General features: G+C 43.8%; 2 long non-coding RNA genes across 51 annotated transcripts; both read right to left on the minus strand.

The window, feature by feature from the left end:
- LOC127531848 (uncharacterized) lies at positions 1–820 on the minus strand. The gene is made up of 2 exons (XR_007939087.1): positions 730–820; positions 1–450 (listed from the first exon to the last, which is right to left on the minus strand). It is a non-coding gene; the product is annotated as an uncharacterized LOC127531848 (long non-coding RNA).
- Positions 821–951: 131 nt separating this feature from the next.
- Positions 952–3,438, minus strand: LOC127531827 (uncharacterized). Of its 50 annotated transcripts, XR_007938983.1 has the most exons (9): positions 3,330–3,399; positions 3,194–3,295; positions 2,854–3,091; positions 2,650–2,717; positions 2,480–2,581; positions 2,276–2,343; positions 1,834–2,173; positions 1,222–1,561; positions 952–1,085 (listed from the first exon to the last, which is right to left on the minus strand). It is a non-coding gene; the product is annotated as an uncharacterized LOC127531827 (long non-coding RNA). The 50 variants fall into 50 exon arrangements; XR_007938981.1 differs by lacking the exon at positions 3,194–3,295 and having other exon boundaries at positions 3,364–3,438; XR_007938959.1 differs by lacking the exon at positions 3,330–3,399 and having other exon boundaries at positions 2,854–3,125; positions 3,228–3,323.
- Between the last annotated feature and the right edge of the window lie 1,966 nt (positions 3,439–5,404).

The raw sequence follows: 5,404 nt of genomic DNA on the forward strand, positions 1-5,404 counted from the left end.
TATCTATGAAACATTTGCCTTTATTCCTCGCTGCGTTTCAGCATCAACAGAATAAATACACAGAATATTGTTGGAAACATCAGTTTTTAATAAGCGGTTATGAAGCTTTGGTCCTCGGTTCCTCTACAGAAGCACTTCATGGTCCAGGAAACCAAAACAGCCATCAGTTTGCGCTCTGTTAGAACCCAGGAGAACCAGGTCCAGCACCGGATCGGTGGTCCAGATTCCGTCCAAATCTAATTCCAGAAACAAAACGAATCCGTTCGGTCCAGAGGTGCGAGCTGATTGGTCGTCTGACAGAACAGCAGAACAGCAAACAGTGCAGTCGGCAGAGTCCATTGGCTGCAGCACTGAGTTTCTATTGGCTGGAGAACTTCTACAGTGATGAACCTCGTCGGTAAGCCCCGCCTCCTCTTCCTCATTGTCACGGCAACACTTCCTGTCCAGCGTCTGTAAAGGAGAGAATGAAGAATCAGGTGGTGGTTTGTGTCTCCTTGTTGTTGTTTTGTGCCTCTTTGTTGTCGTTTTGTGTCTCTTTGTTGTCGTTTTGTGTCTCTTTGTGGTTGATTTGTGTCTCTTTGTTGTCATTTTGTGTCTCTTTTTGTGTCTAACTCCTCCCGTCCAGTTGTAGTTCAGCCGCCTCCACTGTAAACCTGTGTTGCGTCTGGTTTTCAGTGTTCAGGACGTATATTTAGTTTTGTGTAGATGGATGTCTCAGCAGAGTCGTACCGTTGTAGGTGTTTATCTCTCTGTACAGCGAGGGCTCCTGGCCAGTTGAGTCAGCAGACGAGCACATCTTTTAAAATCTGCAGAGGATAGCGACAACACGGAGTTAATCTGCAGCCAGAAAACAACAACAAACACAACAACAACAAGCACAACAACAACAAGAAAAACAACAGCAACATCACGAGGTCCAGGAGGTGATGAGCCTAGCTTAGCATCAGCAGCTCTGATTAGTGGAACTATGACTCCTTCTAGACCTCCTGATTAGTGGAACTATGACTCCTTCTACACCTCCTGATTAGTGGAACTATGACTCCTTCTACACCTCCTGATTAGTGGAACTATGACTCCTTCTAGACCTCCTGATTAGTGGTACTATGACTCCTTCTACACCTCCTGATTAGTGAAACTATGACTCCTTCTAGACCTCCTGATTAGTGAAACTATGACTCCTTCTACACCTCCTGATTAGTGGTACTGTGACTCCTTCTAGACCTCCTGATTAGTGGAACTATGACTCCTTCTACACCTCCTGATTAGTGGAACTATGACTCCTTCTACACCTCCTGATTAGTGGAACTATGACTCCTTCTAGACCTCCTGATTAGTGGTACTATGACTCCTTCTAGACCTCCTGATTAGTGGAACTATGACTCCTTCTAGACCTCCTGATTAGTGGAACTATGACTCCTTCTAGACCTCCTGATTAGTGGAACTATGACTCCTTCTACACCTCCTGATTAGTGGAACTATGACTCCTTCTACACCTCCTGATTAGTGGAACTATGACTCCTTCTAGACCTCCTGATTAGTGGAACTATGACTCCTTCTAGACCTCCTGATTAGTGGAACTATGACTCCTTCTACACCTCCTGATTAGTGGAACTATGACTCCTTCTCGACCTCCTGATTAGTGGAACCATGACTCCTTCTAGACCTCCTGATTAGTGGAACTATGACTCCTTCTACACCTCCTGATTAGTGGTACTGTGACTCCTTCTAGACCTCCTGATTAGTGAAACTATGACTCCTTCTAGACCTCCTGATTAGTGAAACTATGACTCCTTCTACACCTCCTGATTAGTGGTACTGTGACTCCTTCTAGACCTCCTGATTAGTGGAACTATGACTCCTTCTACACCTCCTGATTAGTGGAACTATGACTCCTTCTACACCTCCTGATTAGTGGAACTATGACTCCTTCTAGACCTCCTGATTAGTGGTACTATGACTCCTTCTAGACCTCCTGATTAGTGGAACTATGACTCCTTCTAGACCTCCTGATTAGTGGAACTATGACTCCTTCTAGACCTCCTGATTAGTGGAACTATGACTCCTTCTACACCTCCTGATTAGTGGAACTATGACTCCTTCTACACCTCCTGATTAGTGGAACTATGACTCCTTCTAGACCTCCTGATTAGTGGAACTATGACTCCTTCTAGACCTCCTGATTAGTGGAACTATGACTCCTTCTACACCTCCTGATTAGTGGAACTATGACTCCTTCTCGACCTCCTGATTAGTGGAACCATGACTCCTTCTAGACCTCCTGATTAGTGGAACTATGACTCCTTCTAGACCTCCTGATTAGTGGAACTATGACTCCTTCTACACCTCCTGATTAGTGGAACTATGACTCCTTCTACACCTCCTGATTAGTGAAACTATGACTCCTTCTACACCTCCTGATTAGTGGTACTGTGACTCCTTCTAGACCTCCTGATTAGTGGAACTATGACTCCTTCTAGACCTCCTGATTAGTGGAACTATGACTCCTTCTACACCTCCTGATTAGTGGAACTATGACTCCTTCTAGACCTCCTGATTAGTGGAACTATGACTCCTTCTACACCTCCTGATTAGTGGAACTATGACTCCTTCTCGACCTCCTGATTAGTGGAACCATGACTCCTTCTAGACCTCCTGATTAGTGGAACTATGACTCCTTCTAGACCTCCTGATTAGTGGAACTATGACTCCTTCTACACCTCCTGATTAGTGGAACTATGACTCCTTCTACACCTCCTGATTAGTGAAACTATGACTCCTTCTACACCTCCTGATTAGTGGTACTGTGACTCCTTCTAGACCTCCTGATTAGTGGCACTATGACTCCTTCTAGACCTCCTGATTAGTGGAACTATGACTCCTTCTACACCTCCTGATTAGTGGAACTATGACTCCTTCTAGACCTCCTGATTAGTGGTACTATGACTCCTTCTAGACCTCCTGATTAGTGGAACTATGACTCCTTCTAGACCTCCTGATTAGTGGAACTATGACTCCTTCTACACCTCCTGATTAGTGGAACTATGACTCCTTCTAGACCTCCTGATTAGTGGAACTATGACTCCTTCTAGACCTCCTGATTAGTGGAACTATGACTCCTTCTACACCTCCTGATTAGTGGAACTATGACTCCTTCTTGACCTCCTGATTAGTGGAACCATGACTCCTTCTAGACCTCCTGATTAGTGGAACTATGACTCCTTCTAGACCTCCTGATTAGTGGAACTATGACTCCTTCTACACCTCCTGATTAGTGGAACTATGACTCCTTCTAGACCTCCTGATTAGTGGTACTATGACTCCTTCTACACCTCCTGATTAGTGGAACTTTGACTCCTTCTAGACCTCCTGATTAGTGGAACTATGACTCCTTCTAGACCTCCTGATTAGTGGTACTATGACTCCTTCTATAACGCCCTTCTTCAGCTCTGAGTTGGTTCGTGCGACCTTTCCGTGAAGTTGCAGAGGGTGGATTCTCCTCCGTCTGGTTTCTGTAAACAAACACTGAACAAGTTTGAACCTCCACAGCTTCTGGAAGCTGCAGCTGGAAGCACCGAGTCAGAGCCTGAAGATGTACAGATAAACCCCAGGAGGATATTTAACATATTTAAGTGTCACAGCTCCTAAATGTCACGTTGGTCCTCATACGTGAGCTGGAACACGCATTTCTGAGCTCACAGGGCTTCCAAGATAAACAGTGAGCGACACGCATGATTTAAGATCACAGGAGCTGCTGCTGTTCTGACACGATGGCAGCGATAGCACGGAGTCCAGAACACGCCTCGTCCTGCTGCAGGCTCCAAACACACGCCTACCGGTGACTCTCCAGAGGACGCAGGGTTCTGATGAGGTTCTGATGAGGGTCTAATGTAGTTCTGGTGTGGTTCTAATGAGGTTCTGATGAGGTTCTGACGAGGTTCTAATGTAGTTCTGGTGTGGTTCTAATGAGGTTCTAATAAGGTTCTAATGTGGTTTGAATGAGGTTCTAGTGTAGTTCTGGTGTGGTTCTAATGTGATTCTAATCATTAGAAAATGATGCTTGAAACTGCATCTACTGGTTATTGTTGGTTTTTTTAGATTTATTCATGGTTTAACGAACCGCTCTTTCAACATTTTCAAAGTTCTAATAACTAAAATATGAAAACATCAAGAACTACTTGCAGCAACTGAACTTTCCAAACATTTAAAAACTCGTGTTCGTAACACAATAAGCTGCAGTAAGTTCAGTGTTTAGCAACAATCAACATAAAACCATTTTTGCAGTTTTAAACCACTTGTGAAGTTTAAAACTTTATAATTCTGTAATTAGTGAAATGACACCTTTCATTAACGAGGAAGTTCTAGTTGGAACAAGAACATTTTATGAGTAACTGACTTTACAACCTGTCTTCATTCCATCAAGCAATAAAAAATGAATTAAGTCAATAAATGAACACAATCAGGAACCAATAGGAGCTAGCAGGAGCTATGCTTAGCTAACAGCAGCTAACAAGAGCAAACAGGATCTCACAGGAAACAGCAGGAGCTAACAAGAGCTAACAAGGGCTAACAGAAACCAGCAGGAGCTCACAGGAGCTATGGTTTGCTAACAGGAGCTAACAAGAGCTAACAGGAACCAGCAGGAGCTAACAGGAGCTATGTTTCGCTAACAGGAGTTATGTTTAGCTATCAGGAGCTAATAGAAGTTATGTTTAGCTAACAGGAGTTACATTTAGCCAGCAGGATCTCACAAGACTAAACAGGAGCTATCAGGAGCTAACAAGAGCTACCAGGAGCTATGTTTAGTTAGCAGGAAATAACAGGAGTTATGTTTTGCCATCAGCAGCTACTAGGAGCTAATAGGAGTTAAATGCAGCTAGCAGGATCTCACAGGATTTATTTTTAGTTAACACAATCTAACAGGAATCATGTTAAGCTAGCTGCAGCTAACAGGGGTGAATAGGAGTAATATTTAGCTAGCAGGAGCTAAGTTATGTGGAACTATGATTCCTTGTACACCTCCTGATTAGTAGTAGTAGAGATGGCAGCTAATAGGAGCTAACAGGAGTTATATTAAGCTAGCAGGAGCTAACAGGTGCTGATAAGAGCTTTGTCTAGCTGGCAGGAGTTAACAGGAGCTAACAGGCGTTAACAGGAGTTGACAGAAGCTAACAGAGGCTAGCAGAAACTAACAAGAGCTAACAGAAGTTATTTTTAGCTAGCAGGAGCTAACAGGAGTCATCATATGTTAACAGGAGCTAACAGGAGCTAACAGGAGTTAACAGGAGCTAACAGGGGCTAACAGTAGTTATGTTTAGCTAGCAGGAGCTAACAGGAGCTAACAGGTGCTGATAGGAGTTATGTCTTGTTAGCAGGATCTCACACAAGTTAGCAGGAGCTAACAGGA

Source organism: Acanthochromis polyacanthus, chromosome 22 (assembly GCF_021347895.1).
Source record: "Acanthochromis polyacanthus isolate Apoly-LR-REF ecotype Palm Island chromosome 22, KAUST_Apoly_ChrSc, whole genome shotgun sequence".
NCBI classification, from domain to species: domain Eukaryota; kingdom Metazoa; phylum Chordata; class Actinopteri; family Pomacentridae; genus Acanthochromis; species Acanthochromis polyacanthus.